We start from the raw sequence: 14,013 nt of genomic DNA, 5'->3' as shown, positions 1-14,013 counted from the left end.
CATATGGGCTATGAAGACATTGCTAACTAACCAGCCTGCCTTTTGAATGAAGCAACAGAGGGTCCTGTGGCACCTTTAAGACTAACAGAAGTATTGGAGTATAAGCTTTCGTGGGTGAATGCCCACTTCATCAGACGCAAGCATTTTGAATGTGTGTGAGGGATGGATTCAGTAGGTGCTATCACGTAAAGGTGTATTTTGCTACATAGACATTTTGAACTTAGGCTCTGGTTCTATTTGGTATTTTTTTGTTGGCACCATTGCTTAGTGCTGGCATTAGACAATTATCTAATGAATTTAGATCATCAATTTCAACTGTGGTTGATTTGACTGTTAGTGTACTCTCCACTTCCACATTTGGAAACTGCAATTGCATTGGGAAAACTTTTGTACATTAAAATAAAGTATACTAAATAGAAATTTTAAAATAAAGCATTATTTTCTGGTTCACATTCTTTATTGAATTCCAAACCCAAAACAGAAACATAAATATGAGATAAACAATGTTGGAGGTGTAATACAGAAAATTCTGATTTGTGTAAAACTACAGAACTATGACAAAAATATATAGATACTATTGAATGAACTGCTGGATCAAGAAGAAAACTGTTCATTGGAACTAAGGATAGTTCTTTTGAGCAGTATTCAAACAAAAGACTTTGCTGTGTTTGAGAAGTAATTTCTCTTGTCCAATTAACTGTATAGAAATAAGCTGTGCCTTGACAGTACATAAATGGATTAAGAAATTTTACAGTGCATGATGGACTATAAATTTTACAGTGCACAACTGTTGATATGCTGGTTTAAAACCCGCGAAATAATGACAAAAAAAAGATTTTTTAAAAAAAAATGTTGAATCCTTGGTTAGATATATTAGCATAAAACAGAATTCTGTGCAGCTAGATGTGTCAGGATTCTCTAGGATTTCCTTGTACACACACAGATTTAAAAATTAATCTTTTAAAACAAACTGATTAGTTAGAAATACATAGGAATAAATATATCACTAAATTTGTGCCTTTTATCCTTTCATTTTTCAGCACCGTCATTCTCTAGGTTTTGTTTTTAGACTGGCCACGCTGCTTTATTTTATACCCACTCCATGCACAAATGCATATCACTTCCCTAAATCAAGGGATAAAAAAGCAAAGTGGAGAAGAGCAGCTTTTTTCAAAATGTTGTGACTCTCCTGTGCTCAATATCCAAGACATGAACTGCCTGATAGTATCTATATTTCTTAATAAAATACAGATTGAACGTCAACAAGGTGATTACTGTGATATGTTCTATACAATGTATAATTATTCTTTCCTTCACCCATGGAACCAAATGATCTCTTGCACATAAAGATGGTTTGTTTCGAAGACAAAGGAATAATTCATTACATTTATAACTAACACTTGCACCTTTTTTTCCCCTATAACGCTCACAAGTTGATAAGATCACTAACATTTTGCCAACATTACAATGATGTGATTTAAACTTTCTCCCACTATATTTAATACATTGTCCATACATTCAGCAATAAATAATGTGTGCATTACTTACAAATATTAAATGTTTGTGCTAATTCTTTAACAAAGGTAACATTTATTGTATTTTCAAGAAAATAAAGTGACTTTCAAATATCTTAAGTATTGTATAATGTAATTATGACTAAGAAACCTAATATTACTACTACACTAGAAATGTGCATATTCCCCTGTTCTAAACAAATTGTTTGTAATTTAGAAACACCTATTTTCTTTGTCACAGGTTAGCCACTCCTGCTTTCTCTGTCTTTGTCTCTTGTGCTGCTCAGAAAGATGCAGAAAGTTTCTTCTGCAGAAAGATAATATTTTGGGTGGCCATATGGTTCCACAGGTTTTCAAATAGATCAACAATTCAGTCTCTCATCGTGTCTTTCTTTCAATACATATAGGCAATACCTCATCAGAGAATGTCTCAGTCACTACTTCACAAACTAGCAAATCTAGCAATCTGATTCAGACCCAGTTAGAATTATTTTTAATAAATGGAGAAAAATATACAGAAAATAAAATATTTAAAATTGGCTGCATCAGTCAGGTTCATAAAAAGGTCTGGAAATCCTGTAAGAAAGTATGATTATAGAAAAATGAATGTTTACTGACTCAAAGTGTTGCTCAGACTCATTCCCTTCAGACAGCATTAGCAGTCTTTTTCTGACCACACCTGTCCCTTAGGAGTCTCCAGTGGAGTAATGATGTTATGTTTTTGGTCTCAATTCATACAGGGGGAAAAGCGCTCTTTCATCTTCTTGGGGGGGCGAAGCAAAGACACGTGGGAGACACATTTCCAACATACATAGTGAGTTTTCATGAAAATGCATCCTTTCCCAGTAACTTCATTTCCTTGAAACACTCCAAGTTCTTTCCCCCACCCGCATCCTCTGCTGGGTGTTTATGTATTTCATACAAAATTCCAACACCTGGAAACTGTTTTGTCTGCCTTTTGTCCCAGAATCTTAATTAACAAGCCTCCACTCTTACCCCCTGACCCCAAAAGCCTCGCCACTTCAACTATCTAGCAATTATTGCTTTTTTGTGTGAGGCTTTCGCTGAGTGTTTTCAGTCTCTGCCATAAGGTAGATCTTTTACTACCCTTCTAATAGAACAGGATAAAATTAATTATTATAAGTGCAAATAAAATTGTGAACTAATGCAATGAAACAAAGCAAATACTTCAAATAAATTTCTATGAATATTGGTCCAAATTAAAAAAAAAAAAAAAACTTGTTCCAGCTGTGTTCATGCCTCTTTTGTAACTGTTTTCTATTATTAATATAGCCAGCAAGTTTACTGCCAGGAGTGTTCATGGAAACAACAAACTTCACGCGAATATTTACCAAAAGCAAATTTTCTACTTGCAAACTGGCACTTGGACCCTGATTCTAAAACAGAGAACAGAAAAATATCAATATGTAATCAAAACTATATGTCACACATTATAAATACTTGCACTGAAGTGCTCATGACTGATGTATAACAATTATTAGTTATAAATATTTGAAAAAACATTTTGACTAGCAAATAAAAGGAAATTTTAAAAATTCTTCAAAAGATGTGTATGTGAAGTTGCTCTTACCCATGTGCACATACGAGTTTCTGAAAACACACACACTAATAACAAAACATTTACATTAAATGTTAGTAGGACCAAGTCCTGGAGGTTACCAGATGTGTAAAGAATCTGTTCAGTCAACAATTAATCCATTGGGTGATTTAGAATCAACACTGACAATAAACAATCTGAACAAGTCCAAAATGATCTTCTGTGGCGAAAGACATGGATAATAAGAAAGTGTTCATGATATATGAGAGAGAGAGAGAGAATGAATGAATTCTCAGGACTCCAACAGGGAAATAGAAGATTTCTGTTAGAAAGCTAGGGTAAATCTGGCTGGATTTCACAAGAAGTTTGTCTATCTAATAATGAAGGGGGAGGCACCTGATAGGAAATTGAATAGGTAGCTTTATTTCTAACATAGTTCACTCAGAGCCTCAAAGAGACCAAAAGTAAATAGAAGCTTAAAGTTGAGGTTCGTTTAATCAAAAATCTACAAGTATTAGTGGACACAGATATCAAAGGTAGAAGTTTTTTTGGATAGTAAAAGGAGGTATAGCCAGGAGAAGTGGAATTCAGAAATGGAAAATTTAGCCCGAAAAAAAAGTAACTATTTCCTGGCAGTTAAATCTATTAGGCTGTGGAATAATCAAGAGAAGTGGTGAAAGCCCCAATAACTAGAAAACTTTTTTTTTCTAGAATGAACAAAATAGTAGAAATGTACAGAAGAGAACACTCCTTCATATGAAAGATGATAGACTAGATGACCTAACAGATCTCCTCTGTCTTTAGCTGACATGAGTCTAATGTCATGCCCTTATTTGTAACTGGAATGATCTCATGTTCCAAGTACTTAGAGAGGTAACAGTAATTGGAATAATTGGTTAACTGAAATAATTGGCATTACTGAAACTTGGTGGGATTATATGGATGATTGGGATGTTAAAATCTCTTCTTATAACCTGTTTAGGAAGAACAGTGTGAGTAAAACAGGTGGGGGGCACTCTATATTAAAGACACTTGTTTTACAGTTGAGAACTGAAAATGGGAGGATCTTGAATACATATTGATCAATGTGCTAACTAAAAAAGCCCAGAAGGCGATACTGGTGGTGGCCAAATTAAACTAATGAACAAGATGAGTTTCCCCGGAAGCAGCTGTATAATGCATGGAAAGAAAAAAAAATGTATAGTTATGGGGGACTTCAGCTGGGATATGAAGGCTGGAGATCGCATGCAGTCAGTAGTAAGACATCATTAGAGTTTCTAAAAATTATAGATAATTTTCTAGCAAAAAAAGTATTGCACCATTGCAACCATTTTGAACCTCATTACGACAGATAAAGATGAATTAATCACTGGACTGGAAGTTGGTGGTCACCTAGAGACCAGTGATCATGACCTGATTACATTCAATATGGGCACACAGAGAAGGGAGATAACATTTTTAATAATGATGCAGAAAAGGCAGACGTGTTCAATAAATATTTCAGCTCTGTATTTGAAAAGAAGCAGGAAGATGTACTCTTGTTATATGAGGATGATTAAGTATTTTCCAGTCCATTAGTAACCCAGGAGGATGTTCAACAACATCTACTAGAGATAAACATTTTTAAATCAGCAGGCTCAGATAACTTGCACACAAGAGTCATTAAAGAGCTGGCTGAGGATATCTGTGGCCTACTGATGTTCACTTTTACTAAATCTTGAAATATCAGAAAACTGGATGAGTGCTAATGTTGCACTAATATTAAACAGGGCATGCAATATAACCTGTGTAACTCTTGACAGGTTAGCTTGACATCAACTCTAGGCAAAATACTGGAAAAAGCTGATATAGGATTCAATTAATAAAGAATTAAAGGATAGGAATGCCAGTCAACATGATTTTTATGGAAAACAGGTCTTGTCAAACCAACCTGATTAACTCTTTGATGAGATTAAAAGTTTGATTGATAAGGTAACTGGGTTAGATGTAATATACTTACACTTGTGTAAGGTATTTGATTTACTGCATGACAATTAAAAAATTGGAACTATACAATCTCAAGAAAGTACTTCATCATCATGTCATAGAAGCACATTTTTCTGCTTCTTCCCAAATACAGAATCAAAATACTTATTGAACACTTTTGCCTTTTCTGAATCATTATTAATAGTATTTTCTGTTTAGTTAAATGGATTAAGAACTGGCAAACTGACAGATCACAAGTAGTAGTCATCCATGGGGAATCATCACTGAATGGGGGATGTTTCTAGTGGGGGTTCTGGTGAGAAAGGTACTAGGTCTGACACTATTCAACATTTCCATCAATCACCTGGAAGTAAATCCAAATCACTGTTGATGAAATCTGTGATGATGCAAACATTGACAGAACAGTAGATAATGCTGAGGACAGTGCAGTCAAAGATAGCTACTGGACCACTAGATAAGCTTGACCCATTCAAACAAAATGCATTTTAATACAGCCCAATGCAAAGTTATACATTTAGGTACAAGGAATGCAGGCTGTACCTACAAGCAGAAGGACTGTATGCTGGATGCTTGGATGTAAACACAGGGGAGTAGGGAGCTGAAGAGAGGTGATTTTACCACTGTATGTGGCATTGGTTAGATTAGTACTGGAATATTGTATCCAGATCTGGTGCCATGTTAAAAATAAATAAATAAGGGAGGGTGTGGAAAAGAACCACAAAAATGTTTTGAGAGCTGGAGAAAATGCTTTAACGGTGAGAGACTTAAAAAACTTCATCTGTTTAGCTCATTAAAAAAAGAGGATGGGGAAGCAACTTGATAACAGCGTGAAAGTATCTTCACAGGAAGAAAATATTCGGCTCTTTAACCTAGCAGAGGAAAGCATAACAAGAACCAACGTCTGGAAGCAGATGCCAGACAAATTCAAATTAGAAAATAGGAATGAACCACCAAGGAAAATGGTGGATTCTTCATCTCTTGATTTCTTCAGATCAAGACTGGATGCTTTTATGGAAGATATGCTGTGACGCATGACCAGAAAGCATCCTGCAGGATAAATGACCGAAATTCAACCCTTAAAGACATATTGGTAGATAACGTTTGTGGTTTTGTGTGTTTACATATATATTGGTTGCACAGTTGCCAACTTTCATGCAGTAAATAAGCATCCCGACTTTCACAATAAGCCAAAAATCAAGCTAATCCCATTTCAAAACAAGGCCTAATCAAACCAATCCCTAAGAACCCCAACACTCTATGTAACTAGATCCCCCCGGCATGCAGTTTGGGACTGTGGTAGGCCCACTGTACACCCCTGACTGTCTCCCCTTCTTGCCCCTGCTTGCACCCCTTGCCCCTTCATGCAGGGGAAGCTTAAGCCCAAGATTGAGATCTCTGGTCTTGACTGGATCTCCCTGAATATGAACTTTGGACTATAACCTATGAACTTCTTCTGACAGAATGCTTTGCAACTACAAAGTTTACCACCGCTACTATGAACCTATATTCATGTCTGTATGTATACAGATCTTTTAACCAATTCTCTCTCTCTTCTTTTTAAATAAATTTTAGTTTAGTTAAGAATAATTGGCTGTAAGCGTGTATTTGGGTAAAATCTGGAATATTCATTAACCTGGGAGGTTTATATGATGAATAAGATTTTCAGTAATCCTCATCATCTTTGTCTTGGGTGTCTGGGTGGAGGCCTAAGGCTGGATTACTTTAAGGGAATTGTGTTGTTGGCTTCTGGGTAACCAGCGAGGTATTAATAGAAGCTGTTTTGTGCTGGCTTGGTAAATTTAAGTATTGGAATATCCACCAGCTTTGGGGATTGTCTGCCCCATTCTTTGCAGTTCACCCTAATTGAGTGACCTCAGTTGGCTCCCCTAGGAGTCTGGTCACATATGCATTGTCAAGTGTCAAGCACAAGATATTGGGCTCAATACAGGATTAATTGGGTGAAATTTAAGGACCTGTGATACACAGGAGGTCAGACTAGATGGATCATCCCTTCTGGCCTAACACACTATGAATCTATCAACCAATCTATGACCAAAAAAAACATGCAATTTTTTTCTATTTCTTATTTACATGATGGAAAAATGTAAAGGTTCATGTTTCCACAATGCAAGACAAAATATATACACTGTTTGCCAAACATTCAAGAATCTACAGAGCCCAAATGCAGGAGAGATCCATAGACAGGCCAAATTTAATTTATGCTCCCTTTTGTAAAAAGAAGGGAAGGTTTTTGGCCAAATTTCTGCTGCACGCCATTCCTATTGCACTGTTTTGGTTGCATGGAATCTGGCTCTATGTACTTTGTTTTGGAATTATCAGGAAGCATAGACCCCGTGTAGCCAACTCCTACGCCAACATCTTCTACAATTCCCAGAACAAATTTAGGAAGGGGTGCAACTGAAGGATAGCAAGAGCCTTTGGTAACTGCTGTCAGATGGGGCACATTACAGAAGCACACCGGCTGTTCTAATCTGTGCTAGGACTGGTGTCAAGCAGAGAAATAAGGAGCCAAAACTGGCTCCATGACATCCCACCCCAATGCCTAGAGTGGAAACTTGATGAAGCCTTTTATCTACAATTGTTTGTAAATTTAATGTCAATTGTTAAGTGAAATGGGAAGATTTCACTTACAAGATGATTTATAGGGCCCTACCAAATTCACAGCCATGAAAAACGTGTCATGGACCGTGAAATCTGTCTCCCTCCGTGAAATCTGTTCCTTTGTGTGCTCTTACCCTATACTATACAGATTTAACCCCGGGGGTAGGGGGGAAAGAAGGGGGGGAAGAAGACCAGCGTTTCTCAAATTGGGGGTCCTGACCCAAAAGAGAGTTGCGAGGGGAGGTCACAAGGTTATTTTAGAGGGGTTACGGTACTGCCACCCTTATTTCTACGCTGCCTTCAGAGCTGGGTAGTTGGAGAGTGGCGGTTACCATACCATGCCATCCTTACTTCCTCGCTGCTGCTGGCAGCGGCGCAGAAGTAAGGGTAGCAGTATCGCAACCCCGTCTACAATAACTTTGCAACTCCCCCCACAACTCATTTTTGGGTTAGGACCCCTACAATTACAACACTAACATTTCAGATTTAAATAGTTGAAATCATGAAATTTATTATTTTTATAATCCCATGACCGTGAAATTGACCAAAATGGACCGTGAATTTGGTAGGGCCCTAATGATCTACATGTAAATTGTGTGCAAGTGAGTTACAGATTTACTATGAGAAAGCAGTGACAACCATATTAATGAAGAGAAAAGAGGAACCTTTAAATCTCTCATCTATATTGTCTTCAAGATTTCCCTCATTGAAAAGACCTGAAGCATTTGAAAGCAGAAATATCCCTGTATCCAATGGTCATTCAGGTTGAAGAGCTATGATAGGCTTAGTGAACAAATGAAAATGGCAATTTTGAGAAGTCCACAGAATTAAGGCGACTAACTTCAGTTACACCCTGAATGGATGGTAAGGATGAGTAGAAAATCTGGTTGCTGTTTTTCCCTTTTTAATATCAGCCTCCTGATGTCAACAGAGATGTCTAAACTAGGATTGGAGGAGAAGCTGGGATTGTATTTTGGTTTTGCAAACCTACAGGCAACCTTAAAAAGTTACCTATTAAGCAGGCATATAAGGATGGGTATGGAAGTGCTTCCAAGAAGCAGTAAGACACAGGATTGATTCAGAGACGTGTGTACAGCCAGAGACATGAAGAGAGAAACAAAAGAATAAAAGTTAGCTATGTGGACACCTTAAGGTAAAAGACAATGCAGCAAGCTGCAGCACTGTTTATGCAGCCTATTGTGAATAACTGCTCTTGCACAAAAGTCCCATCTCCTCATATTTTTCCAGATACTTCATCCCATGGAGGGACTAGCTTCCACAAGACACAGACTATGTGTACACTACAGCCTATGTTGACATAGGCTATGTCACTCAACGGTGTGAATAAACCACCTCCGAGCGACATAATTTACACCAACATAAGCACTCAGCTTTGCCTGCTGACATAATTTCTGCCGTTCATGGAGGTGGTTTTATTATGCTGATGGGAGAGCTTTCTTCCAGTAGCGTAAAGCATCGTCACCAGACACGCGGCAATGGTGCACCTAAGAGTTTCTTGGCAGAAGGCCTATGACTATAGAATTCACCTCCCCACAGGATCTCAGAATTATACAAAGCTTACACTCTTCAGAACAAAATGTAAAACTCGCATTTTTGATTTTGCTTTCAGACATTGTAATGAATGAAATAAAATAAATCAAGCCCTGTCCTGTCACAGAGAGAGGAGCAGTACTAAGGAAGAATCAGCCTGTATTACATATTTTTATAGTATATTTTCTGAGGTATCAGACTATCTGTGTTTATACAGCAACTAGCACAGTGGGTCCTGGTCCATGACTGGAGTTACTAGGCACTATGATAATACAAATAATAAATAAATGTAATATTGGTCCTGTATGACTATACGCCTATAATAAATGTTAAAGTGACAGAACAAGGTAAACAGAAGTCTAATATAATGAAGAGAAAAGACAAATGAGCTTTAGGATGCTATGGAAGTAGAAAGACAAATGCAGTCTCCCTCTGTGAAAGCTGAATGTCAATGGCATCATTATCTCAATCAGACAGCTAAATCAAGAACCAGAAAACCTAATATGTGACATATTACTTCTTGAACAACGTTTTACAATGAAAGCACAAAACTCAATTTGCCTACCCAGATATGCAAAATACAGTTTTGTTATGATTAATCATTCATAGGCTGAAACACAGTTTCTGGCTTTACTTATCTGGCTTTGTTTCTGTTTTCAAAAATGAAGCTAGATAATTTCAGACAGAGGTTTCCACAGCACTGGAGATTTTCAGGAGCAAATAGATATTAAGAAAAGTATTTTATACATACATGTAAATGACCTCTTTTCCAGGCAAATCTGCAATACAAACCTAGCCTGCATACTATTTTTTTGTATTTTGAAAACCATCCCTTTATTCAAAATGCATTAGGCTTCAAATTATGAGGCACTGCGCATGTATGTAGGCAAGTGGGAAAAAGGGAGGCATTTAAGGTAAAAACAGATCAAATTTCTAAACCATATTTAATCCAGAACAGTCTTAATTTATGTTCCTAAAGTTATTTGAAAATCTTAGTCCCAGCCAAACACAAAACCACAAAACCCACAAGATGACTGTTTTTGATATTTTAATTTGTAATCTTTTCAATACACAACAGAAAGTATAATTTATTCAAACTGATTTGAGTGTTTATAATTAATAGTAGTGAATAAGGGCACTTTTATTGGCGCTTTAAGACAAAATCACAGACTGGTTGAAAAGGGTAAAAGTTCTAGAAACACAGTAAAATTAAGTGTCATAGCATTGTTTGGTGCACCAATAGTCCAGGTATTTATTCAAAGCTGGGAAATAATTACCATAAATAAACTGATCTTTCTAAACAACTATATGCTTCTTTTTTTTTTAAACAATATCGTGGAAGTGGAAGTACAGCTATCTCTAGAGGAATTAAATTTCTCACTGAGAATTCACATGCCTGGTCCCATGGGTTACTTGCCTGAGCTCCTGTTCTCCACTAGCTTCCCATGCAGCTCAGGGCTTAACTTGGCAGCTCTGATGGTTCTCACTGAAACTGGTTCAAACTGTTTACCATCACATCCACCCACCCACACACTAAAAGCCCAGAATGTCAAGTCATGGATATTTAAAAAAAAAAAAAAACATGAAAAATCACGGAATCCATAACTCTTGTGACAGTTATGACAAAAATGCAGTTTTAGTAACAGGATGCCAAAAGGTTCATGTAACCCTAGACTTTTGTGAAGGGTGAGTTGGAGGGCATAATATGGCTCATTCTGCATCCTGGAAATTTTCCCTGTTTTATTAGCTACAATTGTTTAAAGACGTGAAAATGACTGGACATTGAGTGCATACAAAGCCCATTTTATAATTTGTTTTGCAATTTTTTTGAAGGATTAAGGGAAAAAGTCAACTTATATACCCTCTTGATACAAAAATTAAAGCCATATAATATTTAAAATCTGTGATAGTAAGAGTTTAATGCATACTAGATCACTCTGCATACAGGGTAATGTTAGCTACCAACTAACAAACTGATACAGACAGGGCCGGCTCTAGGCACCAGCAAAGCAAGCAGTTGCTTGAGGTGGCAAATTTGCAGGGGCGCAAGAATCCAGCACGGGAGCTGAGAACCAACAGGGGGCCCTGGGAGCTGTAGTTCCTTGGTTAGCTCCCTGCCTATACAACCAGCCCTGGAGCAGGGAAAGAACTACATTTCCCAGCATTCCTTCGGCTGCAATTAACAGGAAAGGGAGGGGGAAGGAGTGTGGAACTGAAACCTCATGCTGCAGCTTGCTGTGACTGGTAGGGACAGAGCCAGCTCTAGGTTTTTTGTCGCTCCCCGCACCCCTATGTTGCCCCAGCCCTGGGCTCCCCCCGCCCACACCCCCTGCCGTCCCAGCCCTGGCCCCCACCTGCACCCCCCTGCTGCCCCAGCCCTGGGCTCTTCCCCCACCCGCATCTCCTGCCGCCCCAGCCCTGGGCTCTTCTTCCCGCACCCCCTGCCGCCCCCGCTCTGGCCCCCACCTGCACGCCCCTGCTGCCCCAGCCCTGGGCTCTCCCTCCCCCCGCACCTGCACCCCCTGCCTCCCCAGCTCTGGCCCCCACCTGCACCTCCTGCTGCCCCAGCCCTGGGCTCTCCCCCAAAGAAAGAATTGGGTGGACTAAATGGACAGTGCCCCTCTCTATCTGAAGCCTAGCAAGGGAGATCCCACTAGAATTTAAAATGAAAAGTAAGGGAGGGGAAGGAAGACAGTAATATTGCATCGGCGAATTCCCCACAGAAACAAAGAATGGAACAAAAGAATAATAAAGGCACCTCAACTTTTCCTCATTTATGTAGGAAAGTCTTATAATATGCAGATATCCTTCAATCACACAAGCTGAAAATTGTTCCACTTTACTGCAGTTCTGTAACCATATGGGAACCAATCCTGTCTGTTTTCTGTGCACATCCAAAATTCCTGCTGAATGACCCACCCTGGGAGCGAGTTACCAGTGACCCAGGGCTGGGGCGGCAGGAGGGTGCAGGTTGGGGTGTGCGGGGGAAGAGAAAGAGAGAGAGAGAGCCTAGGGCTGGCAGAGGGGGCAGCCAAAAATTTTTTTGCTTGGGGCAGCAAAAAACCTAGAGCCAGCCCTGGATACAGAAAAAATTCAATATATTTTTGACATCAACTCCCATAAACGGGTAAGTTCTGGAAGAGCAAACCAGTTTGAGAAAGTAAAAAAATAGTTACAAAACTCATCTAAAAATGAAATAAAAAACAGTGTGATAAGCAAACCATGTATAAATGAAAATAAGTGGTATAGGGACGTGCTGGCCGCCGTTTCCCAGAGCTCCCATTGGCTGGGAACGGTGAACCGCGGCCAGTGGGAGCTGCGGGGGCTGTGCCTGCGGACAGTCAATGTAAACAAAATGTCTCGCAGCCCGCCAGCAGATTACCCAGATGGGCCGCGTGCCGAAGGTTGCCAGCCCGACTTACAACATTGACAGATTGCTTAATGGACCACCTCCCTACCACTGCAACTGTGTGGACTAACCTTTTATTCCTTCACAATTACATAATATTTCTGTTGGTAACTACAGCAACTGCTTTCATTGAAAAGTAACGTTAGGAAAGTACATAATTTTTATTTTTTTACCTGTTAATACAGTTTGGCAGCTGGAGAGAAGGAGAACCAGTGACCAGCTAATGCCCCATAAACTACAGATTGAGAACTGCTGGTATATATAGTCATTTTTTACAAAGAGTTTCTAATAAGATCTTGCTTTCATTGAGTAATCTGGGCAGGAGTATACTTTTCATATCTTAAAGTCACGCTGTAGGTCTGAAGAGAACTAGCAGTGGGTGGTTTACAGTGTCCTCCAGTTTTGGTATCTGTTTCACCTATATTAACCTGTATTCAGAGGATGCAACTTTTGGCAAAAGCATGGAAAAAACAAGAGTAAGAATAACTATGTGCAGCTAGCACCATTTTTTTCATTATATTGACATAGCTACTGTATACTACCAGTCAATGCATTAAAAGAAATTAACTATATTGCCATCTTGATTTTAATGGTGGAAACTATCAGTTTAATTTCCAAAACCACATTTCTTCTCCATTTCAATAACACATGAATGACTACTGATATGACTAGTGGGAAACCCATTTTGTTGACATTTAGAATCACGCAAATGGTGAGAAATAGGTTTTTTGGCTGTTCACATGAATGAATATTGACATGAAACATTTCCTGGCAGCGTGATGAGGAAAAAAGGAAGAGGAGATTGTAGGAAGAGACCTTGAGACATTTCACAGTATAATAAAATATATTTACTTATGAACCACAGAGGCTGAAAGTAACACTCTTGTCCAACAACAATAATGCTTCATAACTTCATCTATGTATCCATTTTGAAAACTTTTTTTCTTTCCATTCCAGTTATAAGGCCTTAAACTACACAGAATTTTACCAAAATTAAACATAAGTAACACACATTAATCTAATTAGTTCATACATTCTAAAATGGAACAGAATTCTCCTGCTCTCTCTCTCTCTCTCAATATGAAGTGGAGTACAAATTTGATTGCCTTTTGTCCTGAGGTTCTATTGTCCCTAGCTCTAGGAAGTGCAAGATGCCCTTCAGAATGACTTAGTATTTCTCATCATCTCTCAAACTTGCAGAGAGGATAAAAAGGTGTTTTTGCCAACACCATGGAGCTCAGGGCTTTATTCACCATATTTATTAGTTAGAAATTTTTTTTAGTAATAATTTGAATTTATCCCAATTCTGGTGCTCAATGCTTTTTTTGGTTGTTTAATCAAGATACTGTGGCTCTAGCTCAGTGGCTCTTAAC

The 14,013-nt window shown here is 38.5% G+C and overlaps 1 protein-coding gene across 1 annotated transcript in view; it reads right to left on the bottom strand.

The window, feature by feature from the left end:
* Nucleotides 1-14,013, bottom strand: part of CWC27 (CWC27 spliceosome associated cyclophilin) — a 203,159-nt gene that overhangs the window by 112,264 nt on the left and 76,882 nt on the right. The window lies entirely within an intron of this gene.

Source organism: Terrapene carolina, unplaced genomic scaffold (assembly GCF_002925995.2).
Source record: "Terrapene carolina triunguis isolate 2854851 unplaced genomic scaffold, T_m_triunguis-2.0 Scaffold69, whole genome shotgun sequence".
Lineage (NCBI taxonomy): Eukaryota > Metazoa > Chordata > Testudines > Emydidae > Terrapene > Terrapene triunguis.
This window is presented reverse-complemented; position numbering and strand designations above follow the sequence as displayed.